General features: G+C 44.3%; 1 protein-coding gene across 1 annotated transcript in view; it reads right to left on the bottom strand.

Annotated features, from left to right (window-relative positions):
* The window catches only part of xdh (xanthine dehydrogenase), a 178,034-nt gene that overhangs the window by 141,818 nt on the left and 23,422 nt on the right, over window positions 1-12,794 (bottom strand). The window lies entirely within an intron of this gene.

Genomic DNA, 12,794 nt, shown 5'->3' with positions numbered 1-12,794 from the left:
GGGCTGAGGCTGGAAAGTGACACCCACAACACATTCTGGCCAGCTCACAGCAACCTGCACAAGCACCTTACACATTGCAGCAACTCACCAGCATTAAATTATTAAAGTGTTTATGCCACTCCCCAGCCCCCCCCCCCCCCACCTCAGCGATGTCGGTGCCAGTACCCACGGCTATCCCTGGCCGGAGGGCCTCCCAATGCCAGTACCCACTACAATCCCTGACCGAAAGGCCTCCCGCCCCCTCTATCCCCCCCTCTCTCTCCCCTCTCTGCTGCTGCTGTCTGGGCCGTGGAACTGCATCTGCTGCGCTGATTTCCTAACCTGCGGCGATTTTCTTAATTACCCAGAGGTTTTTCCACAGCGGCCATATACGCCGTCCTGAGAAAAACTGGAGTAAATTGGAGCTGACCAAACTTGCTTAAATGGCCAGAATTGGCGCGGGTGGCAGGTTACGTCCCCAATGAGATTAAAAGAAAACAAACATAAAAAAATCATAACTAACTGAGTTACACTGGCGCACAGTCTTGGGGGAAATTTGGACATTATAAATTAGGCCAAAAAAAAGCGGCACGCGCCAAAAAAACGGTGCAAATAACCGGGGCAAATTGAGCCTAGAGTAATGCTTTGCAACACATGCACAGAATTCAGTGGGAAGGTTGATGTAGACTGGTGCAGTGGGGCAGGGCGGGGGAGATGGTAAAGTGAGCAACTTCCATCCATTCTATCAGAAGCACTTGTGCGTGAGACCAAAACATAAGGCCATAAATATAAAACTTTCACCAATAAATCCAATAAAGAATTCAAAGGATCTCCCTTATCTATTCTGCTAGTTACAATCTCAAAAAAAAACTAACAGATTTGTCAAACATGATTTCCCTTTCATAACTCCGCGTTGACTCTGCCCAATCCTGTTATTATTTTCTAAGTGCCCTGTTGCCACATTCTTAATAGCAGATTCTAACATTTTCCCTAATACTGATGTCAGGCTAACTGGTCTATAGTTCCCATTTTCTCTCTCCCTCCTTTCTTAAATAGCGAGGTTACACTTGCTACCTTCTAATCCGAGGGGACCTTTCTAGAATCTATGGAATTTTGGAAGATGACAACCAATGCATCCACTATCTCTATACGCACCTCTTTCAAAACCCTACGATGCAGGCCATCAGATCCAGGGGAATTATCAGCTTTCAGTCCCATTAATTTCTCCAGTACTATTTTTTTTAACTAATACTAATATCTTTAATTTCTTTCTACCTGAGAGAGCAGACAGGACCTCGGTTTAACATCTTATCCGAAAGGCGGCACCTGTGCCAGTGCAGCACTCCCTCAGTATTGCACAGAAGTGTCGGCCTATTGTGACTTGAACCCACACTTTTTGAATCAGAAATGGGAATGCTACCAACTGAGCCACTGCTGACACACTTTTTACTTCTTTACTCAGATGGTGGGGAGAATGTGGAACTCGCTGCCACATGGCATGGTTGAGGCGATTAGCATAGATGCATTGAAGGAGTAGTTTAAATACAGGCAACTCTCGTGTATCCGGGTCCCTCGGGGATTGGGCTATGCCGGGTAAACGATTTCTCCGTTAGAGCGATTAACATTATAAAGTTAAAACCCGATGTCTTTCCGGGCCAAAAGGATACCGAACGCACCGGCCCGAAGCATTCCTGGGCCGAAATTTTAAATCCCCTTACAATGGCTTCCCATTGGATCCGTGTGCGGATATTCGCGAGTTGCCTGTACATGGGGGAGAAATGAATAAAAGGCTATGGCGATAGGGTGAGTTGAAATAAATAGAGTGGGTGGAGGCTCATGTGGAGCATTAGCACCAGCACAGATGTGGAAATGTCTTTTTATCTAAGCTGTGCCACACTGTAGTTTTGTGCCCTTTTTAATATAAAACAAAATAGAGTCCTGGTCCTTCCAGGAATTTCTGCAACAAGCAGTCGGTTTGCATAAACAGCTAAACCTGGCTTGAAATGGCTGATAGCCACCATACAGCTGGGAGGCAAGTTGTGCTGAGACAAGTAACCCCCATGGTGCTCTCCTATTGTCTATAAGACATCAGTTCCACTCCACCCCACCCTTTTCGAAGTACTCAAACCACCAGCCATTATCTCTTGTAGAGACCTCATCCATTTGATGCAAAAAGATAACTGACCAGGAAACTGGACAATCCTGAGACAATGCAAGACAGGTAATAGCTCATTACCACGCTCTCATCGAGTGATGGCCGTCTGGCCAACTAATAACCCTGACAAAAGCAAATATCTGGAAACCATGTCAGGACAAGGATGTAGTAATTAACTCTTTATCTGTATTCACTGACTGCGAGACAGAGCCAATACAGGAAGAGGCCATAACTTGGGTTTTACTGTATAAATATCTCGTGAAATTGTACCATTTCGAAGGTGTTCACTTAGCCATTGACTGAGTGTGACCTTTCCCTTGCTAGCAAGTAAATTAAAGAAACTTCTGCCGGAGCTGAAGGTGTCTGAGTCGTTTATCGGAGATTGAGATTTCGACAGTTACTTCTTGGAGGTTCCACCGAGATGCATACTCTCTAACCTGTGAGTAAAACGGATACAGGCATAGTGCCTCTCCAGTGAAAGGCTTCAGTGGCCAAAACAAGGTGAGTCTTTTGCTCACAAGAGGTTTCTTCACTGTTGAATCGCATATGTAATCTGTTGTCCACAGGGGAGGTACTGCAATCTACGAGACTCGACATTTAAAAGCTCAAGTTATTTTTTGTGATCATTTCTTTCTCAGCTCGCAGGCAGAAGAGATCTGGTTCTGGAAAAATCTCGAAACAGCCCGGGGAAAGTTTCAGTAGGAAAAGGTAAAAAGAGCACTAGTTGATCGAATGTGATAAGATTAGGGGGAAAAAGCGCTAATCGATCGAAGGTTCTTATGTGATAAGAGTTAAGGTAATGGGACCATAAGTTTTATAAGTTTTATTAGGATAAGTTAAGGACTCGGTCTGTAGTGGCGTACAACGCAGGCTGAGAATTGATTATTTGTTTAGATAGAGTTTAAGGCTATGATTTGTATACTCGCATGAATATTGTTTGTCCTAGTTGTCCTTGTTATACTGTTGTGTTCAATACCTTTGTGCGACATTGCAATTAGAGAAACGGGAAGAGTCACTAGGGAAAATTGTGATTCGGGAAAACAAGGATTGATTGAGAAAAGAAACAGTAACTGATTGATCAACTGCGGTTGGTTTGTGCCAACATCTCTCACACACCCAGACTGAGCCCGAATTAAGAGCCTTTTCAGGCCACTTAACGGCCAGGAGAAGTTGGCATAGAGAACTCGTTGGCCGAAAGGATTGTGAGATCAGAAACTGTGGAAAATCTTAATCATCCAGAATGGGTGCCGGAGCAAGTAAAACACCACAAAAGGCACACCAGCCTATTTAATGCTCCAGAATTGTGGTCAGTCTTCGAATTGACCACCAAAAAAAAATGGGTAAAGTGGACTAAGGGTGAAAACAGGCCATTTCCACCCGATGGTTCATTTAATTTAGAGAGAAAACCATGTCTAGAGGAGTGTCTTATAAACAGAGACCCAGGCAGAAGAGGTAAAGAAAAAAAAAGGAAAGTAATAGAAAAGGCCTGGGTTCCGATTCTTCAAGCCCATATAAAATTAACAGAGGAAGTAAATCAATATGTAAAAGAAAAAGAGAACCTGATAGTGACTTATGGATTCAAAAAAATAAAGCTGGCCAACAAAAAAAGCTTTGTTGAATGAAGAGAGACTTTTGTGAATGTCTGTCTTTGTTTTTTTTTTCATGTGTCTGGAAGCCTGTTTGGAAAGGTGGTGCAACTGCTTGTTTGTTTTAGCTCCACCCACTTTTTCAAACAGAGTGAAGGTTTCTTTAACCCTTCATAGTGTTGTCCTGTATGTGGGAAGTTTAAGACATTTTAAGTTAGAAAGGCAGGTGTGGATTTATTCAGATGAGAAGTTACGGAGCTCGGAAATGCACAAAGGATAGGTTTGTTGCGACATAGCCCCGGTTAAAAAAAAAAGAGAATTTATTTGACACGCTCACTTACTTGTCGAAAGAAGACACGCAATCATTGATTACATTGGGTTGAAAGACATAAATTTAGTCTAGGAGTAAGATAAAGAACAGGGAAGGGAAGTTGTAATGCCTTGGGAAGTTGTAATGCCTTTTAAAAAAAAGCCTTTGTGGGTCTCTCGAGGCTGCAGGCCGGGGGAGTACGCTCCCATTGTCCTTGGTGTAAAATCTTGATGCCAAAGCTTCTAGCTCAGTAAGAGGATTTGTTTTTTTAGATAAAGAGTGGCAGTACAATATTTGAATTGGGATTTTGAGATATTTCAGGTGATTCTCCTTGATCAACATTTTGGGTGTATTGGAAAAATCTTGGGTTTGGAAGCCTTTTAATAAAATTATAAAACAAATACTTAACATTCTGTGATGTGTGAATCACTATAAGCATAAATGAGAAGTCTGTGTAACACACTGATTCTTCCGGTTCAGAAGCCCAATAGTGACAAATGGAGGTTTGTCCAAGACCTACGAGCTGTGAATGAATCTACTACATTCTCACAATGCTTAAAGAAGGATTTGGAATGAATATCCTGGAATGCTTTCCAGAGTCTTAAGCAGTCCCCCACTTCAGCACCAGCCTTGGGATTACCAGATTACACAAAGACATTCAACTTATTTGTTCATCACAAGTCGGGTTTTGCACAATCTGTTTGGACTCAGTTACATGGGGACAGGCAGCGACCGGTAGCGTATTTCAGTGCCCAACTAGACCCAGTGGCACGCGGACTACCAGGATGTCTTCCTTCGTTGGCAGTAGCTTATTACCCTGTACAACAGGCTCAGACAATAACTCTAAATCATCAAACAATTTATATATCCCACACTCTGTCGAGATTTTATTTACTAAATGTGCCACCCAACACCTAACTTCTGCAAGAGCCACTAAGTATGAAGTTGAACTGTTATCAAATCCGAACCTTATCATTAAAAGATGTACTACCTTAAACCCAGCCACTCTATTCCCCACGGAAGAAGACGGCGAACCCCATTCATGTGAAATGGTAACCGAATTAGTGACTAAACCACGTATCAATTTAACAGAAGTATCAATGTGTAACCCTGATCTAGTGTACTATGTTGACGGATCAGCCTTACGAAATGATAGGGGCCAACCTAGAGCGGCTTATGCAATTGTAACCCAGTTTAATGTTGTCAAAACAGCCTCTATTCCAGACTCCTTTTCAGCCCAACAAGCCGAATTGTTTGCGTTAACTCGAGCCTGTATTCTGGCTAAAGGACAAACATTTAATATCTACACCAACTCCAGGTATGCTTTTGGGGCATCACATGACTATGGACAAATTTGGAAGATTCACGGGTACCTGACTTCTCCAGGAACCACTATCAAAAATGCAGAACAAGTGGAAAATCTCCTGCGAGCCATTCAATGCCCCTTGAAACTTGCCATTATCAAATGCCAAGCACATACAGACCAGTCGAATGAGGTAGCACTTGGAAAAGCCAGAGCTGATAATGCAACTTAGTCAGCAGCTCTGTCAAAAGGGGGGATGCAGGTGTCATTGTTCCCACTCAGGAAAAATAATTGCTCAGACCCGCCACCCACTATTAATGACGTGCTGGCCTTTCAGACACAGGCCAGTACAGAGGAGGTGGTGACCTGGATGAAGGATCAATGTTATAAAAATGCAGAAGGAATATGGGTTTACCATGACGGCCGCGTGGTGGCGCCCAAGTCCTTACTTCCATGGATTGCCCGATGTGTTCATACATTCACACATGCGGGAAAAGAGGGGGTGGCAGATTATATTTTGGCAACTTGGTATGCACCAGGTATTTCGGCAATTGCAAAACAAATCTGTGAAAATTGTGTTACCTGTCAGACAATGAATCCGGGTAAGACTGAAAAAGTAGAATCTGCCTCCCACCCAAATCCAGTGGGGCCTTTTGTACATTTACAAATAGATTTTATTGAATTACCTATGTGTATGGGATTCAAGTATGCATTAGTTATTGTAGATGTGTTCTCTAGATGGATTGAAGCCTTTCCATGTAAAAAGGCCGATGCCACTACTGTTGCTAAATGTTTGTTAAAAGAAATTGTACTGCGCTTCGGAATCCCTGCTAAGCTTTCTAGTGATAATGTGTCACATTTCACGGGAACTGTTGTAAGAGAAATGTGTAAAGCTTTGCAGATTAATCAACGTTTTCATTGCAGTTATCACCCACAATCATCTGGACTTGTTGAAAGATATAATGGAATGCTTAAAAATAAGCTGGCAAAATTATGCAATGACACTGGACTGAAATGGATAGAACTGCTGCCCTTAGCTTTGATGGTAATGCGATCTGCAATCAACAGAACAACAGACCTGTCACCGTATGAGATAGTTATGGGACGTCCCCAACGACTACCTTTTACAGCACCATTTACTGCAAAACAAATGGACATCCACAAAATGAAGGAAAATATGTTGAATTATTGTATTGCACTAACCAAATGTATTTCCAGCTTTCATTCACAGGTAAAGGAAGCTCAAGTCAAGCCAGTGGAAGGGAAGTGCCATAACCTGGAGCCCGGGGAATTCGTTTACATCAAAATCTTTAAAAGAAAAAGCAGTCTACAGCCAAGATTTGAAGGACCATACCAGGTCTTGCTGGCGACTAATACTGCAATCAAGTTAAAGGAAAGACCAACATGGATCCATGTGTCCCATTGCAAAAGGGCACCCGACCAGGAGGAAGGGAAGAAGGAACCAGAGGAACAGGAAAAGGAAGACTGAATAAGGAACTGTACGGACTATGGGGACTGATGGTGCTGGGCTTGACAGGGTTTTACTTTGCATTATTGATTATACCAGGGGTACAGACACGCCACCGAAGGGAACTGCAAGTAAACGCATTTATGGCACTGAGTCATAAGTATGCTCAAGAAAGAAACTTTTGGAGTTGTTGGATATGTTCCCATGTACCTGTCCACTCTGAAGGGGGTATTCCCCTGAGATCTGTCCCTTTTAATGAATCAGAAATGGTAGAATGGTTGATAATGCAAAATAGGACAAACCTAACCAAGGTGTCAGAAACGAAGGATCTAACAGAATGGAGGTCAGCAGGGTATAAACGTACAACCTTCCAGGGATGGTACCAGCCAAATTATAATAATAACCGTCAGCCACCCTTCCTAAGTATTTCTCCCGGAATAGGAAATCCTGCGGGTATAATATGCCTAGTGGGCAATGAGACTAAAGGACCAGAAATGGGACGCAGCAAGTGTTCCCAAATGACTAAATGGCAAGCCACAACTAATCCCATTGATGGGAGAAAGATAGCAACCGTTGGCTGGACAATGGTCCATAACAAAGCCCCAGGTGAAGGGTGGGAAGGTGAGACCACTCGAGTATGGATGGCACGAAAGGACTAGGAGCTGACGTCCTATAATTGCACCTACTTTATTTATGGCAATAAAGCCTATCCATGGTTACCAGCCAACTGAACAGAGTCCTGTTACTTAGGACATGTGGTACCCTTTATCAGATCAATAAAGACGCTAAGGGATGCCTATGGAAGTCATAGAGTTAAACGGGATTAGACATGGCTAAATGGAATATTCAAGGTAATGGTGCCACCCTGTGGAATAAATGAATGACAGTTACGGGAACTGGCTAACTTAGTCGAATCAGTATCCAACGCAACTTCCCAAGCCTTCGAAGGGGTGAATGATGAAATGGTAGCTATTCGAATAGTGGTTCTCCAAAATCGTATGGCCTCAGATTATCTCCTAGCCAAGGAAGAAGGGACATGCGCATTAATAGGTGGAGAATGCTGTACATATATCCTGGATAAATCAGAAGAAATTGGCAGTCCAGCTGAATACATTAGGAAAAAGGTAATTAAGTATAATCAGACAGTTGGCCAGGACGGTATCACCTTGTGGGATTGGGCATCGGGATGGTTGGGATCCCTAGGGAGATCTGTGGTACAGGGTTTGATCATATTCCTGCTGATAGTCTTCGCCCTATATCTATTACTTGTCTTGGTTAAGTGTTGCTGTGCGAGGGTGGGAAAAACCATGTTACCTACCGAGACCACGGCTAGAGTTATGGTAGCAACAACTACTGAAGGCTCTTGTATGGAAATGGAAATAGAGAGACTGTACAAGATCAGAATGGATTAAGGACAAAATGGGGGAATATGGAAATGTATTTTTATCTAAGCTGTGCCACACTGTAGTTTTGTGCCCTTTTTAATATAAAACAAAATGGAGTCCTGGTCCTTCCAGGAATTTCTGCAACAAGCAGTCGGTTTGCATAAACAGCTAAACCTGGCTTGAAATGGCTGATAGCCACCAGGCAAGTCCTGCTGAGACAAGTACCCCCCATTGTGCTTTCCTATTGTCTATACGACACCAGTTCCACTCCACCCCACCCTTTTCGAAGTACTCAAACCACCAGCCATTATCACTTGTATAGACCTCATCCATTTGATGCAAAAAGATAACTGACTAGGAAACTGGACCATCCTGACACAATGCAAGACAGGTAATAGCTCATTACCACACTCTCATCGAGTGATGGCCGGCTGGCCAACTAATAACCCTGACAAAAGGAAATATCTGGAAACCTTGTCAGGACAAGAATGTAGTAATTAACTCTTTATCTGTATTCACTGACTGCGAGACAGAGCCAATACACAGTGTGATCTTTCCCTTGCTAGCAAGTAAATTAAAGAAACTTCTGCCGGAGATGAAGGTGTCTGAGTCGTTTATCAGAAGTCGAGATTTCGACACAGACCAGTCGGGTCGAATGACCTGTTTCTATAAATTCTATGTAACACTGTCAACTCCCGAGAAGCAGAAGGAAAAGAAAAAGAAGAACCTTTCTTTAACACTTTCACATCCTCAGGACATCCGAAAACATAACGAGCAATGAATCACCCATTGTTATTACGTAGGTGGGCACAGCAGCCAATTTGCTCAGAGTACAGGCCCACAAACAGCAGATTAGATAGCTAGCCTGTTTAGATGGAGCTGAAATGTGGGATCGACCCTAGAACTGAACTGGGATGAGGCTAGGAGATACACTGAAGGGTGGGCTGGGAGAGACGTTGAGGGATGGGCTGGGGGAAATATTGATAGATGGGGTTGGAGAGGGATTGAGGGATGGGCTGGGGGAGGCACTCGGGAATGATGTTGGTTGAGACATTATGGAATGGGGTTGATTGTGGCATTGAGGGCTAGGCTGGGAGAGGCATTGAGGGATGTGTAAGGTTACACATTTTCACAACAAGAGGCCACGGAGTAAAATGGTTTAAAAAGAAACCTTTCGGACTGTTGGGCAGGAGAAAAGAGTGCCGGCCTGGGGCAGGTAGTGACTCATAACTGATTAATGCAATTTCTGGGGTCAGGAGCGAGATCCGATTAAACATCGAGACAAAGGGTTTGATACAATCAAGCAGAGGAGCCCATGGATTAATTGGCCGGAGGGGAAAACCAGTTCCCTATGGAGACTACAAGTCTATGAAAACCCAGGACAACAAAGGATCCTACAAGGCGTGCATTTTTGGATAACGGGGCACAAAAGATAAGGAGTTATCTTTGGCCCTGCCGATTCCGTGTGCGAATTGTGGCCGTCCAAACAGATCCAGACCCATCATCACAGCCATCGAGACTCATCCAGACGCATTAACTGAAAAGCAGCCCAGCAGGAGATGTGTGTAATCAAATGGATATATATGTAAGAGCTGAGAACAAGAGCTTGAACGAGAAGGGGAAGGAGAAGAGGAACATCAGAGAGGAACAACAGGATGAAGAAACACCTCAGAACAGCAGGTCAAAAAGAACAACGACCACGAAGCAACAGCGGGAACCCAACACCTTCCCCAGTTCCACGAGTCGACAATTAACAACAGCAGCAACTGGCTGGATGAGCGATTGTGTGTCTTTGATCAATCTGTAAGAAGTCTTGTTCTGTCATTTTTAGTTGTTTTTTGTGTAATCAACTAACAGTTGGATTTAAGCCTAAACTTTGCATTACGTGGAGTCCTTCCTGTAATTCCCGAGGTCGATGAATCAAAGTAGAGTGGAAAACGAACACCCTACGGATGGGTTGGTTGAGGCATTGTAAGGTTGCAAAATTCATGGAAACCCCCCCAGTGTCTGGGGGTCATTGAAAAGGAAATTCGATTTGGGATTATCAAACAGAAAGTTTGGGATCCTAAAATGCATATGGAAGAAATCTACGAGTTTTAACCAAGTTTGGGATTTTAAAAGGCATGTTGGGTCCGTGAGGAAAAGGGCTGCAAAACCAAGGGACAACTAGTCTCTAAACAAGCCAGTCTTCGGGTATTGGAGCTATCTGGGGTATTGAAGCTAAACAAATTGTCTGTAGCATTGTGTAAACTCAAAAACCCTTCTCCCCAGGAGACATTAACATAGCAACAATTGACCCAGAGATAGCCAGCCATAGCTCTAAGCAAGAAACCCATCCAGCGCATGCATAATGTTAATCACCTATCCAGCCTGCATGGAAAACCCAGGCCTAGGTAGACAATGTAAATAAAAAAATAATTTTTCCAATCAAAAAATGAATTCAACATCCGAAACGAGTTATCGTTAAGAGCCCGCCAAAATTAAGACAAATAATCGGGTCTGATTTGGCGCGCAGATTAGAAAGGCTCTCAAAGTATAACTGGGGCCCTGCTTTACAGTTGAAAAAACAACTTTCTGGAGCCTGCAGAGCATCGGCGTCTTTAGCCCCAACAACACGCCTGGGCCACACTGCTCTGCCACCGAAGGAGGAAGGACATCATCAAACAGGCAGAGAAAAGCAGTTCCCAGTAACTTCGGACATCATCATCGCGGCAACAACTGACCACAGCCAACGTGGTAACATCGAACCAGCGCGATCGACAAATTCTAAGAGAAAAACTTCTCAAGAAGAAACCGAAGATTCGAAAGTTTCCACTCTACAAACTGTTCCTAGCTACCAACAGGTAAAACATTACCTAAAAGAACTTTAAAACCTACTGCTGACGGAAGGAAGTAGGTACTCACCCCATAAATCCAATACCTGCCCTACCGCATCAGTGGACACCACCCAACTGAAGACTATGCAGCAAGAAGTCTTCCACGACGTTCGGGGTACGGCAATCAGAACCTACAGAGTCCAGCGAACCCTGAAACCGCGAACCACTGCTAACTGTCAATAAGAGGATTGGTGAGCATTATTCCTGTTTGCCCTAGAGTTCAACCGAGTCAGATTTAGGCATTGGGAGGTGGGAGGTGTATTATTTTCCATAACCCCTTTTGAACGTGCGATAAAGTGTTCCTTATTCTAGTGATTGTAAGTTTTGACATTGTACTTTCTTTTCCTGAATGAAATCAAAGTTTCTTGCACCAAACCAGTTGTCTCCTGCACTTTGTCACATCCCCAAATAAATCCAAAGCCTATAACCCAGGGAGTGGGAGCGATTCGAACCGCTCAGAAGGTCAGAAGTGAACCTGACCCCGAGACCACCCACTACAGCATTGAGGGATGGGCTGGGAGAGGCGTTGAGAGGATTGAAGACTGAGTGGTAAAAATTCGAGAGCGCCCAGCGGGTCCAGGGCGCTACCGGGGCGATGCGCACGGCAATGACGTCACACCGCAAACCTCCCGCCGAAGTTGCCGGGAGTCGTTCATCGCGCCCGGTCAGTAAGTGGCTAGCGCCCCGTTATCGCCCCCCCCCCCCATCCCCTACCCCCGGAGGTGCTACCGGGAGGTGCTAAGCAGGCCAATTTCTAGGCCTGAATCTTTAATTGATGGATCCTCCGGGACATTCGAGACAGTTGACCACCCGACACTTCCTCATGGATACACTTTTGCAGCCGAATTGTAATATACGGTAAATTTCTGACCCGACGCTCCCTGTGGGGAGAGTGAGTCAGAGAATCGGCACGATGAGGTGGCAACTCAATCTCCGATGCATTCTCTGTTCAAGCACAAGGTCCCCTGTTGGGAGTACGGGACAATGAATTAACTCTTTTGCCTCAATGCCAAAACTGTTTTGACTTTCACAAAGTGTGTGGTACGATTGACCTTCAGTGACCACGGCAGAGAGTTGTGACCACTCTGTCCCATCGCAGGTTCATTAATGTTCTAAAAACATAAGAATATACGAATTAGGAGCAGGAGTAGGCCATACGGTCCCCAAGCATTCTTCGCCATTCAATAAGATCATGGCCGATTGTCGACCTCAACTCCACTTTCCTGCCGGATCTCCATATCCCTTGATTCCCCTGGAGTCCAAACATCGAGCGATCTCAACCTTGAATACACTCAACGATTCAGCATCCACAGCAGTCTGGGAGTAGAGAAACTCAAATTCCTCCTCGTCTTAGTCCTAAATGGCCAACCCTTTATCCTGAGACTGTGCCCCTTAGCTCCAGACACTCCTGCCAGGGAAAACAACCTCTCAGCAACCACCAGCAACTATCCAGTTCATTGGATATATTCAAGAGGGAGTTAGATATGGCCCTTATGGCTGAAGGGATCAAGGGGAATGGAAAGAAAGCAGGAAAGGGGTACTGAGATGAATGATCAGCCATGATCTTATTGCATGGTGGTGAAGGCTCGAAGGGCCAAATGGCCTACTGCTGCACCTATTTTCTATGTTTCTATGTTTCTACCCTGTCAATCCCCCTCAGAATCCTGTACGTTTCAATGAGATCACCTCTCATTCTTCTAAACTCCAGAGGGTATAGGAGCAATCGACTCAA

The sequence above is a fragment of the Pristiophorus japonicus genome, chromosome 7 (genome assembly GCF_044704955.1).
Source record: "Pristiophorus japonicus isolate sPriJap1 chromosome 7, sPriJap1.hap1, whole genome shotgun sequence".
Taxonomy (NCBI): Eukaryota; Metazoa; Chordata; class Chondrichthyes; family Pristiophoridae; genus Pristiophorus; species Pristiophorus japonicus.
The sequence above is the reverse complement of the archived record's forward strand: the minus strand, read 5'-3'. Positions and strand labels throughout refer to the sequence as shown.